This window comes from Dermacentor silvarum, chromosome 5 (assembly GCF_013339745.2).
Source record: "Dermacentor silvarum isolate Dsil-2018 chromosome 5, BIME_Dsil_1.4, whole genome shotgun sequence".
NCBI classification, from domain to species: Eukaryota; Metazoa; Arthropoda; class Arachnida; order Ixodida; family Ixodidae; genus Dermacentor; species Dermacentor silvarum.
The window spans coordinates 139,992,248-140,004,325 of record NC_051158.1 but is presented as its reverse complement, the minus strand read 5'-3'; positions in this window follow the sequence as shown (position 1 = coordinate 140,004,325).

Sequence of the window (12,078 nt, the reverse complement as noted above, 5' to 3'; positions counted from 1 at the left end):
TTTACCTTAAGCGCGAGCCTGGCCCGAGCCCGACTCGAAACCGGCCCGAACCCGGCCCGAGACCGAAAAATACATGTTTTTCAGAGTTGAGAAGCCCGAGAATAACTTGCAGAAAGCCCGAGCCCGGCCCGGGCCCGCGTCAAAATCCCGAGCCCGGCCCGGGCCAGGGTCAATAAGCACACGCCGTGCCCGAGGCCGGCCCGAGCCCGTCAAAAAACTCCTCTAACCGGCCCACGGGCAGGGCCGGGCCCGGGCTTTCGGGTAAGCCCGAGCCCGTGCAGTGCTCTACCGGCTAGATATACCGGGTGTTCAGAATAAAGCTTTATGGTTTTCTTAAAATTAGGCACTGGGAGGCACTGAAGACCACCTGCGCAAATAAGTCATGTGGCTAGGGGGACACAAAGTGAGATGATAATTATCGCTGTTAGCAGCCGAATTAACTAAAATTGAATAATTAACTTTTTATAAACTGCAGTAAGTGTGTATGTTTGTATTCAAAAGTTAGAAGCAGTCGCGTTTTTACAGTTTCAGTTGGAATAATTATTCTAGCATGTCTGTGCTCCGAGATATCCAACTTAAAATTTTAATTGTCGTTCGCCTGATTACGAATGCAACTTGCAAGAGAGTAAGGATCAGCGCAAAGCTCCTCCCTGATGTGACGCGGCTGTTGCGTGCGCCGTTTAGTCCGACAACGGGGCGGAGGCATTGGCAAAGATAACTGTCCCCCTTCCCCTCACGGCTGGTGAAATGAAAAAAAAAATCGAAGAACCCGTAACCCCTGTCGTAACACGCGACCGCGCAGCCTGTAAAGATGACGGCAGCTGCCATGCCGAGATAATTGCGCGAGCGGAGAAGCCGGAGGGCAGTGCGTGTGCGTAATGGTGACTAGACGACCGGGCATGGTCCTTGCCTGGGCTACGCAAATAGAGTGACTGCTGATTTCCAAGTATTTTAAGTTTTATTGAAATCAAGAGCAACAACTGCGCCATCAACAGCCGAACCCTTTTTAGCTATGCTAACGAATATTTCATACTGCCGCTTTAAGTTTGGCGTTGTCATGCACAAATCTCATGACAACACTTCACCCATCAAGATGTCAATGCCCTAAAAATGTTCAAAATGCCTCCCTTCCACAGCAACGCAAAGCATAAACCGCTCTCGCGTCGACTCGATAACTCTGCGCAGTACAATTGAATGTAGTCGGATATCTCGGAGCACGGACACGCTAGAATAATTCTTCCGACTGATGCTGTGTAGAAGCACGACTGCCTCTAGGGAGACGCCATCTTGCCGCAGAGCAGTGCGGACGTGTTTCGCATGGGCTGCCGAGTTTTGACCAATTTTTGGCGACATTACAGACTGCGAGGACCCGGGAACGTCACACCGAGGTCAGTGAGGGTGCTGTGCACCCAACCGCTACGTTTTTTGGAGACAAGACCTGCCCCTAGCCCGATTTCGGGCACTTCTCCCCCGAGCCGCACGTAGTCGAGCTGGGCCTACTTTAGGCCTAGCTCGACTAGGGCCGCCTGCTACCGCCGTAGGCGCCGAGCCCGAATGGAGTGCACCGTGGATGGGGAGGATATCTCCCCGGAAGAGTACAACAACGAAAAGCTCTGGACCTTGGCCATCAAGGCCCACGACCTCGTCCACCCTAAGAAGAAAACTACGACGCCGCTTACGTCATCCATCACGACCGACGACGGCAATGGCAAGGCCGCCGAGAAAGAGAAATCGGCCGCTGGCCGACCAACAATCAGAAGGAGACCGCTTCCACGCCTTCCGGCCACGGATTATAAAGTGGTTTTCCGACCGAAAGGAGGCCTCGATCTCCGTTCCCACACCGCCACCACCCTCCTGCAAACGGTATGCCAGGGGTCCGACACGGACATCGCTACAGCTCGAAAGCAAGACCAGGTGCGTGTCAATCCAACCAATAATTATTTCACTGTGAGCTCTCCATCGGCGGAGGGAGTCAAGAAATACGTCAGTCTACAATACCTCAGAATCATGGACCAGATATACCCTGTCAATGCATACATTTCGGCCCCGGACGAAGCCATCAAGGGAATCGCCTACAACGTGCTCGACGACCAAACCCTCGAGGAAATCCTTGAAGACATCCAGGACCTCAACAAAGGGTGCCAAATTGCAGAAGCAAGAAGGCTAGGCAAGACCTCATCGTTACCAATAACCTTTACTGGAACCCACAAGGTACCCAGCCAAATCCGTTTGTTCGGAGGACTATACCCGTGCTACCCCTTCCGTGCCAAAACGGAAGCCTGCTTTAACTGCCGACGGGCCGGACACAGAGCCGACGTCTGCCCGAGAGCAAAGACCAACCTATGAAACCGCTGTGGGACGCAACACCCGGCCAAGGAGACACCGGACTGCACTCCGAAATGCATCCTGTGCAACGGAGACCATTTCACGGGCACCAGAAGCTGCAAGGCCCGCTTCGAAAGACCCAACTACAGGGGAAGAACACCCACCGAAAGCCAATGGCAACGAGGACAACAACAAGACAGCGGAGGACACCTTTCCAGGAGCCGGGGAAGGTCCAACGCCAGCCAAAGATACCGTAGAAGTCGGAGCCGCTCCACTTCCTTCCCTCCCCTCCCGAGAGCCGACAACCAAGAAAGCCCAAAACAGGTGAGCTGGAAACCGCAGACCTCCCGAGAGAGAGATGGCAACGCAGAGCTCAGGGCTATAATTGAAAGACAAAATGAAACAATCAAAGAGCTTAAGGAAATGATTGTAAACCTACAGGGTAGAAACACCCCCCAGAAAGAAGCACAAAGCTCAAAACAACACACCCCTTCTATGAAATCCAACAGCTCAGTACCCCCCTCCGCGGCATCCTCGCGTGCCTCGTCACCACAACGAAGCCCCCCGGCTAAAAAGAGACCGATCGAAACGGTCAAAGACGCGGAAAGCCCCACACTAAACGATGTAATTCACCTAATCCAAGGCTTGGACACCCGACTTGATCGCATGGAGGAAAAGATAGTAGCAACCGAAGACAGAATCAGGGCAGACATGAAGGAACAAATTGGCGCGTCAGCTACGCAGCTAAACGGGCGCATGGACGCCCTAGAGACCAGACTAAGCCAAACAGAGGCTACCGTAGCCACGATACAAACTCAACTCACAGATCATGCCGAGCAACTCGTAGCGATCTCACTATCCAAATCTCGTCTCATAAACGCTCAGGTACAAAGAGCAAACCAATATGGAGGAAAATGTTAAGGAAATAAAAATATGGCAGTGGAACTGCAGGGGCTTCCGCCCAAAGCGGGAGAACCTACAACTCCACATCCAAAACTTAGACAAGCCGGAAGTTCCGGACATCATAGCACTGCAAGAAACGCTAACTAAAGTCAAACTCAGAAAAACGGGAGCGCAAAATCCGCGTGCGGCCGTCTTGGTCCACAGAAACCTGACCGCCGTCGAACACGAAATAGACACGAAGGACGCGGACTGCCTCCTCGTGGAAATAATTCCACAGAGGAGAGGACAAGCGAGCCTATTTATTCTCAACGTATATATTGCACCCCGATCGAACCACCCCCCGATAATACAGGCCGTTAACAAAACACTCAGGCTCTGCGGACACAAGCCGCTATTAATAGTAGGCGACTTCAACGCCAGGAACATGGCCTGGGGCTACAAAATAAACAAGAAGGGCACGGCAATATGGAATTACATCCAAGACGAAGGCCTAACATTACTGAACGATCGACTACAACCCACGCGAATAGGAAACAGTGTGCAGACGAACACCAGCCCCGACCTCACGCTCAGTAAGAACGTGGGAGAAGGGAAATGGAGGAACACCGCCTGCAGCCTAGGCAGCGATCATTATATAATCGAAACCACTATCCCGGCCACATCGCTAAAAAAGAGAGGAAGGAAAGAGATCACGATCACCGACTGGGACAAATTTAGACTCATCAGAGCACGAGACGAACCCACCACCATAGATGACCTCGACAAATGGGTTGAACAGCTGGGCAAGGACGTCAACACCGCAACCGCAAGCATACCAGTCACAGCGGAAACACACGCAATAGACAACAGATTTCTACACATGTGGCAAGCACACGAAAGCCTCCAAAAGAGATGGCTCAAACAAAAACACAACAAAAGACTTAAGCTCAAAATTACTCGCCTAGTTAAAGAAATAGAACACCACGCACAAGCCAAACAGTCAAACAACAATGGGGTCAAACATGCGACCAGATGAGTGAAAAATTGGGCCTAAAAGACACGTGGCACCTACTCAGGTACCTCCTAGACCCTGAAAATTGTAAGACGGCACACAACAAGAACATCGGTCGCATTATACATGAACACCCCCTTGAAGACAACGAACTCCTCGACGAACTCAGGAGCAGATATTTAGATACCTCCGACAAGAAAATGCTTCCCGAGTACAAAGGACCTCCGAATCCTGGAATGGACGAGGAAATAACGACGGCAGAGGTGAGGGTGGCGCTACACAAACTCCGCACATCCTCTGCCCCGGGAGCGGACGGAATCGCAAACAGAACTTCGAGAAACCTGGATGAGGAATCAATCAACGCTATCACAGAACTATTTAATCAATGCTGGGAAAATGGCAAGCTGCCGGCAGCGTGGAAACACGCAAAGCTAACCTTCATACCGAAACCAGGGAAGAGTCTACAAATACCAAATTTGAGACCTATCTCCCTCACGTCACGCCTGGGCAAATTGCTAGAACACGTGATTCTAGATCGCCTGCAAGAACACGTGGACAAGCACGAACTCTTCCCCAGCACAATATTGGGCTTTAGACAACACTTCTCCTCACAAGACCTCATGCTCAGACTATCGGAGGAGGTCATCAACCCTATTCACAGCAAACGAACCAAAGCAATCCTAGCTCTGGATTTAACCAAAGCATTCGACAAAGTCAAGCACGAGGCAATCACGGAAGCCCTTTCAAATCTAGGAGTAGGCGAGCGAACCCACACCTACGTCAAAGCCTGCCTATCCGCTAGGACGGCGGAGATACGTTTCGGGTCACTCACATCCGACCCCTTCACACTGGGAAGCAGGGGAACGCTGCAAGGATCAGTACTCTCACCCTTCCTTTTCAATGCCACGGCACATACCCATGGCACAGCAGCTCGAAGGATTACCAAACCTATCGCACTCCCTATACGCTGACGACGTTACACTCTGGGTAACTGAGGAAACGACGGAGAGATCGAACACCTACTGCAAACTGGAGCAGACATAGTCTCAGAACACGCCAGAAAGATAGTATTATCGTGCTCCCCGCAAAAATCGGAACTTCTCGTCATGGGATACAATCCACGAGGCCACACAAAGACCTCAGTCCCGATATAAATATACGTGGACGACACCCTAGTTCCAGAGGTCCAAACGATCCGGATACTAGGTATGCACCTACAAAGCAACGGAAAAAACACAGTGACTATCAACAAACTTACGGCATGCGTGAACCAAACCAACCGTTTGATCCGACGCATCGCCAACAAACACTGTGGTATGAAGGAAGCGGATCTTAGGCGTCTAATCCAGGCTTTCGTGCTCAGCCGTTTCGTGTACTCCCTCCCATATCTCAACCTGTATAAAGCGGAGAAGGAAAAGGTAAACTGCCTCATAAGACAAACTTACAAGGCGGCGCTCAACTTGCCGAGATACACATCCACCGAGAGACTCCTGAAAATGGGCATCCACAACACGTTCGACGAACTAGTTGAGGCACACAGAGCAGCCCAATACGAAAGATTAACCAAGACACCTGCGGGAAGACACATCCTAAGGAAACTAAACATCCCGTACGAGAGCACTCAAACAAACGTCGAGCACATACCCAGAGACATCTTCAGTCGCCTCAGGGTCGACCCAATCCCAAAGAACATGCACCCGGAGTATCACAGCAAACGGAGACAGGCCCGGGCCAAAGCACTCCAGAAACACTACGCAAACCACGAGGAGGCGGTCTACGTAGACGTAACCGAACTCGGAGAACGCGACGCTTTCTCCGCAGGGGTGGTAGGAAACGACCTCAAACCAATCACCGCGCTCACCATTTTTGGAAGGCACGCGGAAGAAGCGGAAGAAGCCGCGATAGCAATAGCTATCACAAATACCGCAGCCAAAATAATTTTCTGTGACTCCAAGACGGCAGTGCGTAATTTTGCCAAAGGCAGAATCCACGAACCGGCGCTACAAATCCTGAAGGAAACACATTTTACGCCCCGCCAGATCAAAATCATCTGGATCCCTGCGCACTCGTCCCATCCCGGGAACGAAGCGGCTCACAATTTCGCCCGAGGACTCGTCAACCGGGCAGTGAGCCAACCGATCCAGCGAGGAGCAAAAGAGCGCATGATAACATACCACGAAATTACGCAATACTATAAAAACGGAAGAATGGAATACCCACCCCCTGACAAATCCTTAACCAAAAACCAGCAGGCAACGTGGAGGCAACTCCAAACACACACCTTCCCAAACCCGTACAAACTATCCATAGTCTACCCAGGGATACACTCCCCCGAATGTACGCTATGCGAGGCCGACAAAGCCGATTTAGCACACATCCTGCATGAATGCCCTGAGCTCAAACCTAGAGCCGAATGGCAGCTATCCAACCGAGAGCAGTGGGAGGCTGCGGTGACCAGCCCGGAACCTGCGGTTCAACTGCAGGCCGTGACCTGGGCTTTAGAAGTCCCCGTAAGACACGGTCTGACGGCCATCTCACGAAGCCATCAAGACTTCCCACATATAATCGCATAAATCATTTTCTGTTGACGAATTAAAGTTTTTACCACCACCACCACCACCCACGACTGCCTCTAATTTTTCAATACAAACATACGCATTTACTGCAGTCGACAAAAAATAATTGTTAAATTTTAGTTAATTGGGCTGCTCACAGCGATAATTATCATCTCACTTTTTGCTCCCCTGGCCACATAGCTTATTTGTACAGGTGGTATTCGCGTGCCTCCCAGTGCCTAATTTTAAAAAACCATAACGCTTAGTTTTGAACACCCTGTATACAGCCGCCAAGCACATGGCTGTATTGGGTAATGTCCTTTTCCTATAAGGTCGGAGAAACCGATACCTGGCTTCGCTACAGGTCTTCTTCCTCTTTCTGGGGTTTTACGTGCCAAAACCAGTTCTGATTATGAGACACGCCGTAGTGGAAGGCTCCGGATTAATTTTGACCACCTGGGTTTCTTTGACGTGCATTACAACGCAAGCACACGGGCGTTTTTGCATTTCGCCTCCATCGAAATGCAGCCGCCGGGGCCGGGATTCGATCCCGCGATCTCGTGCTCAGCAGCGCAACGGCTTAGCTGACTGAGCCACTGCCGCGGGCTACAGGTGTCGCTCTAGCCGTATAAAACGCGGGTTTATTGTGAGCAGAAACGGTGAATTTCAGTAAATAAGAAAGGCTACTATCATCGTCATCATCATTGACAGAAGCTGACCCCCCCCCCCCCCCTCAGAAAAAACCTGGATCCGCCCCTGCTCGGGAGTAGCAAAGATGGAGTGGGAACGTTTGGCGGCGATAGCAAAGGATTTAAACCTGTCAAAGGACGAGACAATGACATTTTTTGAGTACACTCGACAAGAGGAAGAGAAGGAGCACGAACGAACACGCGTGGAGCGTGAACAACAGCATAAAATCGAGCAAGAAATTTTACAGCTAAAGATAAGACTAGCGGAGATGGGCGCGGGTTCTCGCGACGGCACGAGTTCACCCGGATCGGCGTCATCTGACTCAGCTTCTTCCAGGCCAAAACGGATTTGCCCTAGAAAATTAATGGCACCTTTTGACGAGCGAAGACACGACTTGGATGCGTATTTGCACCGGTTTGAGAGAATAGTGGTCGGGCAAGGCTGGGAGAAGAGCGAGTGGGCTAACGCCTTAAGTCTATGTTTACTGGGTGAAGCTTTGAGTGTATATGGGCGTATGTCAGCTGAAGAATCACTAGGCTACGACAAGGTGAAGAAGACTTTATTACAGAGATTTAGGTTAACGGCAGAACGGTTTCGGGAGAAGTTTCGATCGTGTAAGCCTGAAGACTCTGAGACAGGCAAACAGTTCGCATGTCGACTAACTAATTACTTCGAGAGGTGGATAGAGTTGCAAGAGACTGACAAAACATATGAACCAGTTCGTGACAAAGTCGTAGGTGAACAATTTCTGGCCAGGTGTAGTAACAGCTTGGCAATATTCCTCAAAGAAAGAAAGCTACAAACGGTAAAGCAGATGGCCGAACAAGCAGAACAGTTCGTAGAGGCACAAGGATTGAAAAATTTGGGAAAGAGTGATAAAGATACGCACGCAGCAGCGGTAGAAGAGGTGAGGAATCAAGGACAAATGAACAGACCAAGGGGACCGCAGAGGTGCTTCCTATGTAACCGGTTGGACCATGTAGCGATGAACTAGGTAGCGTTTCCGGCGATTCCTCATGATCGACCGCTGTTACCACGTAGCGAGAAATGTCCGTGCCACAGAGCAGGTATGCTTGAACGGGTAAGACGCGCCCGTTGAGAAGGGCGATTGCTGCCAATGTGCACAGGGCATGCACTTTCTGTAAGAACGGCACCCATATGGACATGTGCTGGAGGCCCGGTGATATGTGTAGCCTGAGAAGCCCGTCATGGTGACGCGAGAGGCGAGCGTCTTCTGAAGGGTCGTCGTGGGGATCACTTGTATGTTGTAGCCTTCCTTTGGGCGGATGGCAACTTTATACGATTCGGAGGGGCTGTTAGATGGGCGTACCGGGAGAGCGTCCGAATTGACCAAACACGGTCGCTTTTAGGCAGGAGTATTTGTGTGGCCTCCAGATTCGAGGCCCGCACAAATGCTGCCAAGACTCTCTGCAGCTTCTGTATATTTATCCTTGAGCAATGCAATAGCTGTGTGACGTAGTACGGCCACGGCGTGAGCGGTGCCGCCAAAAGAAGAGACAGAAGAGGCCCGAGCTCTACTTTCGAAAGAAAATAAAAATCGCTCCGGGTTAGCCTTGCAAGAAGTTCGTGTCTTACTTCTTTCCTGTTCATACGACACGTCCATTACATAACACAGTTTTTTCTACAAAAAATAGATTGCCAACTGTAGCTCTTGCAAACATTGACAGATGCCCACCTTTCCACCTGATCGCTTTTAGCCGCGTTTTTCTGTGAGCATTTGCAAATACTCATTGTTATTTTTGTGGGACGCCAATGTATTTCACGGGTGTCGTCATCCACGTAACGTTGGCAGTGAGTAATTCATTCAGCATTGAATCAATATCGCGACACAGCGTATTGCCACCATCAAAACGAATTATGATGAGGCCATCTGCTGTAGCGGGACTCCTCTTTCACACTTCCCTAAGAACACTATGTATCGGCATCGAGGTTGCCGATGTGAAACACTGGGACACCAAGTGAAGAGTAAACCACGTTGTTTACTGAATCGGTTAGCGGTTAATATACTGTCGTAGTAACAAGGAAAAAAGGGACAGTATATTGATAAATACAGCAGCGTGGTTTTGGCTGCTACTATTGATAGTTACTTCGCAGAAAGACATGCACACGTACTGATACGATACATCTTCCTTCCTCACAAAAGGTTGCTGAAGCTTGTTCAACGTATACTGGGGCGCTATAACGTAAAATGATTCCGAACTGTTTTGATTCCAATTTCTACAATCAGCCTCCACGATTGGTCAAAACATTTTCGGGCCACTCCCAACTTCGCCTTTCTGTCACGCGACGTCACATTAACAGCGATAGCTCCCCATCTCATATAACGTGTACACACTGATTATGCATGATTAACAGAACAGTCCCGCCCTGATGATGAGAGGAGACGCTGACACTGGGCCAGGACAGTGCCTACACCATGAATACTGGCATCCGTATGCAATTTCGCTGGGGCATTAGGGTTGAAGTGCGCGAGGCTCGGTGGTGAGTGAGAATCGGAGGACGCTGTGCTGCGGCCCCAACTGTGAATATGGCGACCGGGCACAAGGGGAACAGGAGACTCAACCTCGCACGCGAAAGGACGAAAGCGGGAAGGCAGTGCAGGTAGGAGGGGGTGCGGCTTCCGCTCTGCCAGCAACTACGTACTTGTACTTTGCCCGGCTCCAGGCGGTCGTGCTTACTGTATCTTGAAAGCGATGTGAACACGGCTCCTACCTTTGTATGGGCTGTGCTTTGGCCGGTCACTTTCCGTTGAAGCGATAGACCACACGAACTTTCGATCGCTGCTGTAGGCGCGCTTGCTCACGCCAGCGTTTTGACAGCGGTTGTCTGCGGTCATCGAGTGTGATCTATTCATGTTTGCTTGTGGGCGCTGACACCATGGTTGTAAGTTCAGTTAGTAAGCGAATGTGTCCAAGTTTGTCCAGCCGATAAAAGTACTATCCGTACTCCGTATAGCTAATTATTTGCTATCGTAGTTTATGCTTCGCCTTTCGGGCGAAACTGCGACTTTTTTTGTCAACGTCTTCGACTATTTTTTTCCAGATCCTAGACATAGACAGCTTTGGTGTAATAAACACTATCGTCTTTAAAATGTGTACCCCGCAGGCGATCCACAACTTTCAGCCCAGTCACTCCGTCACTCTCCAATTGCAGCAAAAGCTGCTTTCAGAAGTGAACACACGATTTAGTGGCATCGAGTACCTGCGCCTGTACGCTGCCGCGACGATTTTGGACCCACGGAAAAAGAAGTATGTTTTCGAACGTCCTCAGGCGATGGCAATGATCGTCCGGTAACGTGATTTAACACTATGTAGCATGATTCGTTTATTTATATCAAGGAAAGGACATGACAAGAAACACTTTCATACATTCTTGACAAATAAAAACGTTGTGCAGGTGGAAAAGTTGCTGAAAAGGTTGGTGCTGCCGGCCGCGCTCTAGAAGAGGATCTTGCTAGGCCGAATACAGCGCTTCCTTCTTACAGTATTTGGACTGCTGTAGACGAGTCACTTCGCCGTAAGTGCACTGGTACAATGGATCAAGAGTCGCAAAGCCTTATGCCGTATGCTTTCGCAAAGTCGTATGCCTTCGCAATAGAAGGCATACTGTAACAACCCAGTCGTTGATCGTCCTGCCAATCCCAGCCCGCTAGAGACGTGGCATAGCAAGTGCGTGGGTTTGGAGCACGTATTTGAAGCAGCGCTGGAGTTTTTTATTGATTCCAGCAACATGTTTAGCGTTAGAGCGGTTATTGTCACACGATGGTTGGGTTGCCAGTCAAAGAAGGTGCCGGTTGTCGCCCAAACACCTCAGCCAATTGACATTCCTTGTGGTTACCTACCCCCCGCACCCCGGACGCCATCTTCCATCTCCGCTCGTGCCACCACCATTCGAGGAGAATCCGGCAATCGTGGAATACGGGAGATGGAAGATGGCGTCCGGGGCACTGTGGTGGCGGCCACTGCAGCCTGTAGTCGCAACAGGCTCGCACCTTGACGCAGGCGCCTCTTCTAGTCCCTCCCGAAGCCTTCGGCTGGCGAACGCCCTAAAGGCGTCCAGCCCATGCCTGTCCGGCATCCCCAATACATCAGCCACGCTCTGGCCGGTGAACGTCGGCAGGGCCATCGGCCGCTTGCGACAAAAGGATCGATTGTGGGCCGAGCTCCAACCTCAAGACGTGCTCCAATCTGCTCTTCGCGCGCTCCTCACCCTGACTGTACATCGTGCTCACTTCACTGGTGAACGCTCTTCATGTACCTTGAACGCTTGCATGAACTTCAGCTCTTTTCCATCTGTGTGTTTTCCGTTTGCTTGCCCTGTGTGGGTTAAATATAGTTTATTTCATGTGCACCTTTACGAGCAGCTTCTTCATTTCCGATGACTCCAATCATCGTGTTTTTGTTTATTTAAGTAACATGTACTCGAAGCCACATAGCTTCGTGACAGGTGGTCATCAAAGTAGGAGAGGTCGCTATAAGACATCAACATGTGGCTGATGTCGGCATCCTGCGCTGGAAGGATGTCAGGCGCGATCATCATAGTAATGTCACGATCGGCTGTGTGGCCTAAGGTGGGAAATGCTACGGAGAGTGA